The following is a 12806-nucleotide window of genomic DNA, read 5'->3' as shown; positions in this document are numbered from 1 at the left end:
TGTAAGGGTCGGTACTGTGAGTGGCTGTACAGTAAGGGTCTGTACTATAAGGGTCTGTTCAGTAAGGGTCTGTACAGTAAGGGTATGTACAATATGGGTCTGTACCCTAAGGCTCTGTACTGTAAGGGTCTCTACAATAGGGGTCTGTACAGTAAGGGTCTCTACAATAGGTGTCTGTACAGTAAGGGTGTCTACAATAGGGGTCTGTACAGTAAGAGCCGGTACAGTAAGGGTCTGTACTGTAAGTGTCTGTACTGTAAGGGTATGTACTGTAAGGGTCTGTACAGTAAGGGTCTGTACAGTAAGGGTCTGTACAGTACGGGTCTGTACTGTAAGGGGCTGTACTGTAAGTGTCTGTACAGTAAGTGTCTGTACTGTAAGTGTCTGTACAGTAAGGGTCTGTACAGTAAGGGGCTGTACTGTAAGTGTCTGTACAGTAAGTGTCTGTACTGTAAGGGTCTGTACAGTAAGGGTCTGTACTGTAAGTGTCTGCACAGTAAATGTCTGTACTGTAAGGGTCTGTACAGTAAGGTTCTGTACAGTAAGTGTCTGTACAGTAAGTGTCTGCACAGTAAGGGTCTGTACTCTAAGTGTCTGTACAGTAAGGGTCTGTACTGTAAGGGTCGGTACTGTGAGTGGCTGTACAGTAAGGGTCTGTACTATAAGGGTCTGTACAGTAAGGGTCTGTACTGTAAGTGTCTGCACAGTAAATGTCTGTACTGTAAGGGTCTGTACAGTAAGGTTCTGTACAGTAAGTGTCTGTACAGTAAGTGTCTGCACAGTAAGTGTCTGTACTGTAAGGGTCTGTACAGTAAGGGTCTGTACAGTAAGTGTTTGTACTGTAAGGGTCTGTACAGTAAGGGTCTGTACTGTGAAGGGTCTGTACTGTAAGTGTCTGTACTGTAAGTGTCTGTACAGTAAGGGTTTGTACTGTAAGGGTCTGTACAGTAAGGGTCTGTACTGTAATGCCTGTACTGTAAGTGTCTGCACAGTAAGTGTATGTACTGTAAGGGTCTGTACAGTAAGGGTCTGTACAGTAAGGTTCTGTACTGTAAGGGTCTGTACTGTAAGTGTCTGTACTGTAAGGATCTGTACTGTAAGTGTCTGTACAGTAAGGGTCTGTACTGTAAGGGTCTGTACAGTAAGGGTCTGTACTGTAAGTGTCTGTACTGTAAGTGTCTGCACAGTAAGTGTCTGTACTCTAAGTGTCTGTACAGTAAGGGTCTGTACTGTAAGGGTCGGTACTGTGAGTGGCTGTACAGTAAGGGTCTGTACTGTAAGGGTCTGTACAGTAAGGGTCTGTACAGTAAGGGTATGTACAATATGGGTCTGTACCCTAAGGCTCTGTACTGTAAGGGTCTCTACAATAGGGGTCTGTACAGTAAGGGTCTCTACAATAGGTGTATGTACAGTAAGGGTGTCTACAATAGGGGTCTGTACAGTAAGAGCCGGTATAGTAAGGGTCTGTACTGTAAGTGTCTGTACTGTAAGGGTATGTACTGTAAGGGTCTGGACAGTAAGGGTCTGTACAGTAAGTGTCTGTACTGTAAGGGTCTGTACAGTACGGGTCTGTACTGTAAGGGGCTGTACTGTAAGTGTCTGTACAGTAAGTGTCTGTACTGTAAGTGTCTGTACAGTAAGGGTCTGTACAGTAAGGGGCTGTACTGTAAGTGTCTGTACTGTAAGTGTCTGTACAGTAAGGGTCTGTACATTAAGGGTCTGTACTGTAAGTGTCTGTAAAGTAAGGGTCTGTACTGTAAGGGTCTGTACAGTAAGGGTCTGTACTGTAAGTGTCTGTACAGTGTCTGCACAGTAAATGTCTGTACTGTAAGGGTCTGTACAGTAAGGTTCTGTACAGTAAGTGTCTGCACAGTAAGTGTCTGTACTGTAAGGGTCTGTACAGTAAGGGTCTGTACAATAAGGTTCTGTACCCTAAGGCTCTGTAGTGTAAGGGTCTCTATAATAGGGGTCTGTACAGAAGGATCTCTACAATAGGTGTCTGTACAGTAAGGGTCTCTACAATAGGGGTCTGTACAGTAAGGGTCTGTACTGTAAGTGTCTGTACTGTAAGGGTATGTACTGTAAGGGTCTGTACAGTAAGGGTCTGTACAGTAAGTGTCTGTACTGTAAGGGTATGTACAGTACGGGTCTGTACTGTACGTGTCTGTACAGTAAGTGTCTGTACTGTAATTGTCTGTACAGTAAGGGTCTGTACAGTAAGTGTCTGTACTGTAAGTGTCTGTACAGTAAGGGTCTGTACAGTAAGTGTCTGTACTGTAAGGGTCTGTACAAGTAGGGATCTGTACAGTAAGGGTCTGTACTGTAAGGGTCTGTACAGTAAGTGTCTGTACTGTAAGTGTCTGTACAGTAAGGGTCTGTACTGTAAGTGTCTGTAAAGTAAGGGTCTGTACTGTAAGGGTCTGTACAGTAAGGGTCTGTACTGTAAGTGTCTGCACAGTAAATGTCTGTACTGTAAGGGTCTGTACAGTAAGGGTCTGTACTGTGAAGGGTCTGTACTGTGAAGGGTCTGTACTGTAAGTGTCTGTACTGTAAGTGTCTGTACAGTAAGGGTCTGTACTGTAAGGGTCTGTACAGTAAGGGACTGTACAGTACGTGTCTGTACTGTAAGTGTCTGCACAGTAAGTGTCTGTACTGTAAGGGTCTGTACTGTAAGGGTCTGTACTGTAAGTGTCTGCACAGTAAGTGTCTGTACTGTAAGGGTCTGTACAGTAAGGGTCTGTACAGTAAGGGTCTGTACTGTAAGTGTCTGTACAGTAAGTGTCTGTACTGTAAGGGTCTGTACAGTAAGTGTCTGTACAGTAAGGGACTGTACTCTAAGTGTCTGTACAGTAAGGGTCTGTACTGTAAGGGTCGGTACTGTGAGTGGCTGTACAGTAAGGGTCTGTACTATAAGGGTCTGTTCAGTAAGGGTCTGTACAGTAAGGGTATGTACAATATGGGTCTGTACCCTAAGGCTCTGTACTGTAAGGGTCTCTACAATAGGGGTCTGTACAGTAAGGGTCTCTACAATAGGTGTCTGTACAGTAAGGGTGTCTACAATAGGGGTCTACAGTACAGTACAGTAAGGGTCTGTACTGTAAGTGTCTGTACTGTAAGGGTATGTACTGTAAGGGTCTGTACAGTAAGGGTCTGTACAGTAAGGGTCTGTACAGTACGGGTCTGTACTGTAAGGGGCTGTACTGTAAGTGTCTGTACAGTAAGTGTCTGTACTGTAAGTGTCTGTACAGTAAGGGTCTGTACTGTAAGGGTCGGTACTGTGAGTGGCTGTACAGTAAGGGTCTGTACTGTAAGGGTCTGTACAGTAAGGGTCTGTACAGTAAGGGTATGTACAATATGGGTCTGTACCCTAAGGCTCTGTACTGTAAGGGTCTCTACAATAGGGGTCTGTACAGTAAGGGTCTCTACAATAGGTGTATGTACAGTAAGGGTGTCTACAATAGGGGTCTGTACAGTAAGAGCCGGTACAGTAAGGGTCTGTACTGTAAGTGTCTGTACTGTAAGGGTATGTACTGTAAGGGTCTGGACAGTAAGGGTCTGTACAGTAAGTGTCTGTACTGTAAGGGTCTGTACAGTACGGGTCTGTACTGTAAGGGGCTGTACTGTAAGTGTCTGTACAGTAAGTGTCTGTACTGTAAGTGTCTGTACAGTAAGGGTCTGTACAGTAAGGGACTGTACTGTAAGTGTCTGTACTGTAAGTGTCTGTACAGTAAGGGTCTGTACATTAAGGGTCTGTACTGTAAGTGTCTGTAAAGTAAGGGTCTGTACTGTAAGGGTCTGTACAGTAAGGGTCTGTACTGTAAGTGTCTGTACTATAAGTGTCTGCACAGTAAATGTCTGTACTGTAAGGGTCTGTACAGTAAGGTTCTGTACAGTAAGTGTCTGCACAGTAAGTGTCTGTACTGTAAGGGTCTGTACAGTAAGGGTCTGTACAATAAGGTTCTGTACCCTAAGGCTCTGTAGTGTAAGGGTCTCTATAATAGGGGTCTGTACAGAAGGATCTCTACAATAGGTGTCTGTACAGTAAGGGTCTCTACAATAGGGGTCTGTACAGTAAGGGTCTGTACTGTAAGTGTCTGTACTGTAAGGGTATGTACTGTAAGGGTCTGTACAGTAAGGGTCTGTACAGTAAGTGTCTGTACTGTAAGGGTATGTACAGTACGGGTCTGTACTGTACGTGTCTGTACAGTAAGTGTCTGTACTGTAATTGTCTGTACAGTAAGGGTCTGTACAGTAAGTGTCTGTACTGTAAGTGTCTGTACAGTAAGGGTCTGTACAGTAAGTGTCTGCACTGTAAGGGTCTGTACAATAGGGATCTGTACAGTAAGGGTCTGTACTGTAAGGGTCTGTACAGTAAGTGTCTGTACTGTAAGTGTCTGTACAGTAAGGGTCTGTACTGTAAGTGTCTGTAAAGTAAGGGTCTGTACTGTAAGGGTCTGTACAGTAAGGGTCTGTACTGTAAGTGTCTGCACAGTAAATGTCTGTACTGTAAGGGTCTGTACAGTAAGGGTCTGTACTGTGAAGGGTCTGTACTGTGAAGGGTCTGTACTGTAAGTGTCTGTACTGTAAGTGTCTGTACAGTAAGGGTCTGTACTGTAAGGGTCTGTACAGTAAGGGACTGTACTGTACGTGTCTGTACTGTAAGTGTCTGCACAGTAAGTGTATGTACTGTAAGGGTCTGTACTGTAAGGGTCTGTACTGTAAGTGTCTGCACAGTAAGTGTCTGTACTGTAAGGGTCTGTACAGTAAGGGTCTGTACAGTAAGGGTCTGTACTGTAAGTGTCTGTACAGTAAGTGTCTGTACTGTAAGGGTCTGTACAGTAAGTGTCTGTACAGTAAGGGACTGTACTCTAAGTGTCTGTACAGTAAGGGTCTGTACTGTAGGGTCGGTACTGTGAGTGGCTGTACAGTAAGGGTCTGTACTATAAGGGTCTGTTCAGTAGGGTCTGTACAGTAAGGGTATGTACAATATGGGTCTGTACCCTAAGGCTCTGTACTGTAAGGGTCTCTACAATAGGGGTCTGTACAGTAAGGGTCTCTACAATAGGTGTCTGTACAGTAAGGGTGTCTACAATAGGGGTCTGTACAGTAAGAGCCGGTACAGTAAGGGTCTGTACTGTAAGTGTCTGTACTGTAAGGGTCTGTACTGTAGGGTCTGTACAGTAAGGGTCTGTACAGTAAGGGTCTGTACAGTACGGGTCTGTACTGTAAGGGGCTGTACTGTAAGTGTCTGTACAGTAAGTGTCTGTACTGTAAGTGTCTGTACAGTAAGGGTCTGTACAGTAAGGGGCTGTACTGTAAGTGTCTGTACAGTAAGTGTCTGTACTGTAAGGGTCTGTACAGTAAGGGTCTGTACTGTAAGTGTCTGCACAGTAAATGTCTGTACTGTAAGGGTCTGTACAGTAAGGTTCTGTACAGTAAGTGTCTGTACAGTAAGTGTCTGCACAGTAAGTGTCTGTACTGTAAGGGTCTGTACAGTAAGGGTCTGTACAGTAAGTGTCTGTACTGTAAGGGTCTGTACAGTAAGGGTCTGTACTGTGAAGGGTCTGTACTGTAAGTGTCTGTACTGTAAGTGTCTGTACAGTAAGGGTTTGTACTGTAAGGGTCTGTACAGTAAGGCTCTGTACTGTAATGCCTGTACTGTAAGTGTCTGCACAGTAAGTGTATGTACTGTAAGGGTCTGTACAGTAAGGGTCTGTACAGTAAGGTTCTGTACTGTAAGGGTCTGTACTGTAAGTGTCTGTACTGTAAGGATCTGTACTGTAAGTGTCTGTACAGTAAGGGTCTGTACTGTAAGGGTCTGTACAGTAAGGGTCTGTACTGTAAGTGTCTGCACAGTAAATGTCTGTACTGTAAGGGTCTGTACAGTAAGGTTCTGTACAGTAAGTGTCTGTACAGTAAGTGTCTGCACAGTAAGTGTCTGTACTGTAAGGGTCTGTACAGTAAGGGTCTGTACAGTAAGTGTCTGTACTGTAAGGGTCTGTACAGTAAGGGTCTGTACTGTGAAGGGTCTGTACTGTAAGTGTCTGTACTGTAAGTGTCTGTACTGTAAGGATCTGTACTGTAAGTGTCTGTACAGTAAGTGTCTGTACTGTAAGGGTCTGTACAGTAAGGGTCTGTACTGTAAGTGTCTGCACAGTAAATGTCTGTACTGTAAGGGTCTGTACAGTAAGGTTCTGTACAGTAAGTGTCTGTACAGTAAGTGTCTGCACAGTAAGTGTCTGTACTGTAAGGGTCTGTACAGTAAGGGTCTGTACAGTAAGTGTCTGTACTGTAAGGGTCTGTACAGTAAGGGTCTGTACTGTGAAGGGTCTGTACTGTAAGTGTCTGTACTGTAAGTGTCTGTACAGTAAGGGTTTGTACTGTAAGGGTCTGTACAGTAAGGGTCTGTACTGTAATGCCTGTACTGTAAGTGTCTGCACAGTAAGTGTATGTACTGTAAGGGTCTGTACAGTAAGGGTCTGTACAGTAAGGTTCTGTACTGTAAGGGTCTGTACTGTAAGTAACTGTAAGGATCTGTACTGTAAGTGTCTGTACAGTAAGGGTCTGTACTGTAAGGGTCTGTACAGTAAGGGTCTGTACTGTAAGTGTCTGTACTGTAAGTGTCTGCACAGTAAGTGTCTGTACTCTAAGTGTCTGTACAGTAAGGGTCTGTACTGTAAGGGTCGGTACTGTGAGTGGCTGTACAGTAAGGGTCTGTACTGTAAGGGTCTGTACAGTAAGGGTCTGTACAGTAAGGGTATGTACAATATGGGTCTGTACCCTAAGGCTCTGTACTGTAAGGGTCTCTACAATAGGGGTCTGTACAGTAAGGGTCTCTACAATAGGTGTATGTACAGTAAGGGTGTCTACAATAGGGGTCTGTACAGTAAGAGCCGGTACAGTAAGGGTCTGTACTGTAAGTGTCTGTACTGTAAGGGTATGTACTGTAAGGGTCTGGACAGTAAGGGTCTGTACAGTAAGTGTCTGTACTGTAAGGGTCTGTACAGTACGGGTCTGTACTGTAAGGGGCTGTACTGTAAGTGTCTGTACAGTAAGTGTCTGTACTGTAAGTGTCTGTACAGTAAGGGTCTGTACAGTAAGGGGCTGTACTGTAAGTGTCTGTACTGTAAGTGTCTGTACAGTAAGGGTCTGTACAGTAAGGGTCTGTACTGTAAGTGTCTGTAAAGTAAGGGTCTGTACTGTAAGGGTCTGTACAGTAAGGGTCTGTACTGTAAGTGTCTGTACTATAAGTGTCTGCACAGTAAATGTCTGTACTGTAAGGGTCTGTACAGTAAGGTTCTGTACAGTAAGTGTCTGTACAGTAAGTGTCTGCACAGTAAGTGTCTGTACTGTAAGGGTCTGTACAGTAAGGGTCTGTACAATAAGGTTCTGTACCCTAAGGCTCTGTAGTGTAAGGGTCTCTATAATAGGGGTCTGTACAGAAGGATCTCTACAATAGGTGTCTGTACAGTAAGGGTCTCTACAATAGGGGTCTGTACAGTAAGGGTCTGTACTGTAAGTGTCTGTACTGTAAGGGTATGTACTGTAAGGGTATGTACAGTAAGGGTCTGTACAGTAAGTGTCTGCACTGTAAGGGTCTGTACTCTAAGTGTCTGTACAGTAAGGGTCTGTACTGTAAGGGTCGGTACTGTGAGTGGCTGTACAGTAAGGGTCTGTACTGTAAGGGTCTGTACAGTAAGGGTCTGTACAGTAAGGGTATGTACAATATGGGTCTGTAGCGTAAGGCTCTGTACTGTAAAGGTCTCTACAATAGGGGTCTTGACAGTAAGGGTCTCTACAATAGGTGTATGTACAGTAAGGGTGTCTACAATAGGGGTATGTACAGTAAGAGCCGGTACAGTAAGGGTCTGTACTGTAAGTGTCTGTACTGTAAGGGTATGTACTGTAAGGGTCTGGACAGTAAGGGTCTGTACAGTAAGTGTCTGTACTGTAAGGGTCTGTACAGTACGGGTCTGTACTGTAAGGGGCTGTACTGTAAGTGTCTGTACAGTAAGTGTCTGTACTGTAAGGGTCTGTACATTAAGGGTCTGTACTGTGAAGGGTCTGTACTGTAAGTGTCTGTACTGTAAGTGTCTGTACAGTAAGGGTCTGTACTGTAAGGGTCTGTACAGTAAGGGTCTGTACTGTAAGTGTCTGTACTGTAAGTGTCTGCACAGTAAGTGTATGTACTGTAAGGGTCTGTACAGTAAGGGTCTGTACAGTAAGGTTCTGTACTGTAAGGGTCTGTACAGTAAGTGTCTGTACTGTAAGGGTCTGTACAGTACGGGTCTGTACTGTAAGGGGCTGTACTGTAAGTGTCTGTACAGTAAGGGTCTGTACAGTAAGTGTCTGCACTGTAAGGGTCTGTACAATAGGGATCTGTACAGTAAGGGTCTGTACTGTAAGGGTCTGTACAGTAAGTGTCTGTACTGTAAGTGTCTGTACAGTAAGGGTCTGTACTGTAAGTGTCTGTAAAGTAAGGGTCTGTACTGTAAGGGTCTGTACAGTAAGGGTCTGTACTGTAAGTGTCTGCACAGTAAATGTCTGTACTGTAAGGGTCTGTACAGTAAGGGTCTGTACAGTAAGTGTCTGTACTGTAAGGGTCTGTACAGTAAGGGTCTGTACTGTGAAGGGTCTGTACTGTAAGTGTCTGTACTGTAAGTGTCTGTACAGTAAGGGTCTGTACTGTAAGGGTCTGTACAGTAAGGGTCTGTACTGTAAGTGTCTGCACAGTAAGTGTATGTACTGTAAGGGTCTGTACAGTAAGGGTCTGTACAGTAAGGTTCTGTACTGTAAGGGTCTGTACTGTAAGTGTCTGTACTGTAAGGATCCGTACTGTAAGTGTCTGTACAGTAAGGGTCTGTACTGTAAGGGTCTGTACAGTAAGGGTCTGTACTGTAAGTGTCTGTACTGTAAGGGTCTGTACAGTAAGGGTCTGTACTGTAAGTGTCTGTACTGTAAGTGTCTGTACTGTAAGGGTCTGTACAGTAAGGGTCTGTACTGTAAGTGTCTGTACTGTAAGTGTCTGCACAGTAAGTGTATGTACTGTAAGGGTCTGTACAGTAAGGGTCTGTACAGTAAGGTTCTGTACTGTAAGGGTCTGTACTGTAAGTGTCTGTACTGTAAGGATCCGTACTGTAAGTGTCTGTACAGTAAGGGTCTGTACTGTAAGGGTCTGTACAGTAAGGGTCTGTACTGTAAGTGTCTGTACTGTAAGGTTCTGTACAGTAAGGGTCTGTACTGTAAGTGTCTGTACTGTAAGTGTCTGCACAGTAAGTGTCTGTACTGTAAGGGTCTGTACAGTAAGGGTCTGTACAGTAAGGGTCTGTACTGTAAGTGTCTGTACAGTAAGTGTCTGTACTGTAAGGGTCTGTACAGTAAGTGTCTGTACAGTAAGGGTCTGTACTCTAAGTGTCTGTACAGTAAGGGTCTGTACTGTAAGGGTCGGTACTGTGAGTGGCTGTACAGTAAGGGTCTGTACTGTAAGGGTCTGTACAGTAAGGGTCTGTACAGTAAGGATATGTACAATATGGGTCTGTACCCTAAGGCTCTGTACTGTAAGGGTCTCTCCAATAGAGGTCTGTACAGTAAGGGTCTCTACAATAGGTGTATGTACAGTAAGGGTGTCTACAATAGGGGTCTGTACAGTAAGAGCCGGTACAGTAAGGGTCTGTACTGTAAGTGTCTGTACTGTAAGGGTATGTACTGTAAGGGTCTGTACAGTAAGGGTCTGTACAGTAAGTGTCTGTACTGTAAGGGTCTGTACAGTACGGGTCTGTACTGTAAGGGGCTGTACTGTAAGTGTCTGTACAGTAAGTGTCTGTACTGTAAGTGTCTGTACAGTAAGGGTCTGTACAGTAAGGGGCTGTACTGTAAGTGTCTGTACAGTAAGTGTCTGTACTGTAAGTGTCTGTACAGTAAGGGTCTGTACTGTAAGTGTCTGTAAAGTAAGGGTCTGTACTGTAAGTGTCTGTACTGTAAGTGTCTGCACAGTAAGTGTCTGTACTGTAAGGCTCTGTACAGTAAGGGTCTGTACAGTAAGGGTCTGTACTGTAAGTGTCTGTACTCTAAGTGTCTGTACAGTAAGGGTCTGTACTGTAAGGGTCGGTACTGTGAGTGGCTGTACAGTAAGGGTCTGTACTATAAGGGTCTGTACAGTAAGGGTCTGTACAGTAAGGGTATGTACAATATGGGTCTGTACCCTAAGGCTCTGTACTGTAAGGGTCTCTACAATAGGGGTCTGTACAGTAAGGGTCTCTACAATAGGTGTCTGTACAGTAAGGGTGTCTACAATAGGGGTCTGTACAGTAAGAGCCGGTACAGTAAGGGTCTGTACTGTAAGTGTCTGTACTGTAAGGGTATGTACTGTAAGGGTCTGTACAGTAAGGGTCTGTACAGTAAGGGTCTGTACTGTAAGGGTCTGTACAGTACGGGTCTGTACTGTAAGGGGCTGTACTGTAAGTGTCTGTACAGTAAGTGTCTGTACTGTAAGTGTCTGTACAGTAAGGGTCTGTACAGTAAGGGGCTGTACTGTAAGTGTCTGTACAGTAAGTGTCTGTACTGTAAGTGTCTGTACAGTAAGGGTCTGTACTGTAAGGGTCTGTACAGTAAGGGACTGTACTGTAAGTGTCTGTACTGTAAGTGTCTGCACAGTAAGTGTATGTACTGTAAGGGTCTGTACTGTAAGTGTCTGTACTGTAAGTGTCTGCACAGTAAGTGTCTGTACTGTAAGGGTCTGTACAGTAAGGGTCTGTACAGTAAGGGTCTGTACTGTAAGTGTCTGTACAGTAAGTGTCTGTACTGTAAGGGTCTGTACAGTAAGGGTCTGTACAGTAAGGGTCTGTACAATAGGGGTCTGTACAGTAAGGGTCTGTACAGTAAGGGTCTGTACTGTAAGTGTCTGTACTGTAAGGGTATGTACTGTAAGGGTCTGTACAGTAAGGGTCTGTACAGTAAGGGTCTGTACTGTAAGGGTCTGTACAGTAAGGGTCTGTACAGTAAGGGGCTGTACTGTAAGTGTCTGTACAGTAAGTGTCTGTACAGTAAGGGTCTGTACAGTAAGGGTCTGTACTGTAAGTGTCTGTACAGTAAGTGTCTGTACTGTAAGGGTCTGTACAGTAAGTGTCTGTACAGTAAGGGTCTGTACTCTAAGTGTCTGTACAGTAAGGGTCTGTACTGTAAGGGTAGGTACTGTGAGTGGCTGTACAGTAAGGGTCTGTACTGTAAGGGTCTGTACAGTAAGGGTCTGTACAGTAAGGGTATGTACAATATGGGTCTGTACCCTAAGGCTCTGTACTGTAAGGGTCTCTACAATAGGGGTCTGTACAGTAAGGGTCTCTACAATAGGTGTCTGTACAGTAAGGGTGTCTACAATAGGGGTCTGTACAGTAAGAGCCGGTACAGTAAGGGTCTGTACTGTAAGTGTCTGTACTGTAAGGGTATGTACTGTAAGGGTCTGTACAGTAAGGGTCTGTACAGTAAGGGTCTGTACTGTAAGGGTCTGTACAGTACGGGTCTGTACTGTAAGGGGCTGTACTGTAAGTGTCTGTACAGTAAGTGTCTGTACTGTAAGTGTCTGTACAGTAAGGGTCTGTACAGTAAGGGGCTGTACTGTAAGTGTCTGTACAGTAAGTGTCTGTACTGTAAGTGTCTGTACAGTAAGGGTCTGTACTGTAAGGGTCTGTACAGTAAGGGACTGTACTGTAAGTGTCTGTACTGTAAGTGTCTGCACAGTAAGTGTATGTACTGTAAGGGTCTGTACTGTAAGTGTCTGCACAGTAAGTGTCTGTACTGTAAGGGTCTGTACAGTAAGGGTCTGTACAGTAAGGGTCTGTACTGTAAGTGTCTGTACAGTAAGTGTCTGTACTGTAAGGGTCTGTACAGTAAGGGTCTGTACAGTAAGGGTGTCTACAATAGGGGTCTGTACAGTAAGAGCCGGTACAGTAAGGGTCTGTACTGTAAGTGTCTGTACTGTAAGGGTATGTACTGTAAGGGTCTGTACAGTAAGGGTCTGTACAGTAAGGGTCTGTACTGTAAGGGTCTGTACAGTAAGGGTCTGTACAGTAAGGGGCTGTACTGTAAGTGTCTGTACAGTAAGTGTCTGTACAGTAAGGGTCTGTACAGTAAGGGTCTGTACTGTAAGTGTCTGTACAGTAAGTGTATGTACTGTAAGGGTCTGTACAGTAAGTGTCTGTACAGTAAGGGTCTGTACTCTAAGTGTCTGTACAGTAAGGGTCTGTACTGTAAGGGTAGGTACTGTGAGTGGCTGTACAGTAAGGGTCTGTACTGTAAGGGTCTGTACAGTAAGGGTCTGTACAGTAAGGGTATGTACAATATGGGTCTGTACCCTAAGGCTCTGTACTGTAAGGGTCTCTACAATAGGGGTCTGTACAGTAAGGGTCTCTACAATAGGTGTATGTACAGTAAGGGTGTCTACAATAGGGGTCTGTACAGTAAGAGACGGTACAGTAAGGGTCTGTACTGTAAGTGTCTGTACTGTAAGGGTATGTACTGTAAGGGTCTGTACAGTAAGGGTCTGTACAGTAAGGGTCTGTACTGTAAGGGTCTGTACAGTACGGGTCTGTACTGTAAGGGTCTGTACTGTAAGTGTCTGTACAGTAAGTGTCTGTACTGTAAGTGTCTGTACAGTAAGGGTCTGTACAGTAAGGGGCTGTACTGTAAGTGTCTGTACAGTAAGTGTCTGTACTGTAAGTGTCTGTACAGTAAGGGTATGTACTGTAAGGGTCTGTACAGTAAGGGTCTGTACTGTAAGTGTCTGCACAGTAAATGTCTGTACTGTAAGGGTC

The sequence above is a fragment of the Oncorhynchus nerka genome, linkage group LG9b, assembly GCF_034236695.1.
Source record: "Oncorhynchus nerka isolate Pitt River linkage group LG9b, Oner_Uvic_2.0, whole genome shotgun sequence".
NCBI lineage: Eukaryota > Metazoa > Chordata > Actinopteri > Salmoniformes > Salmonidae > Oncorhynchus > Oncorhynchus nerka.
This window is presented reverse-complemented; position numbering follows the sequence as displayed.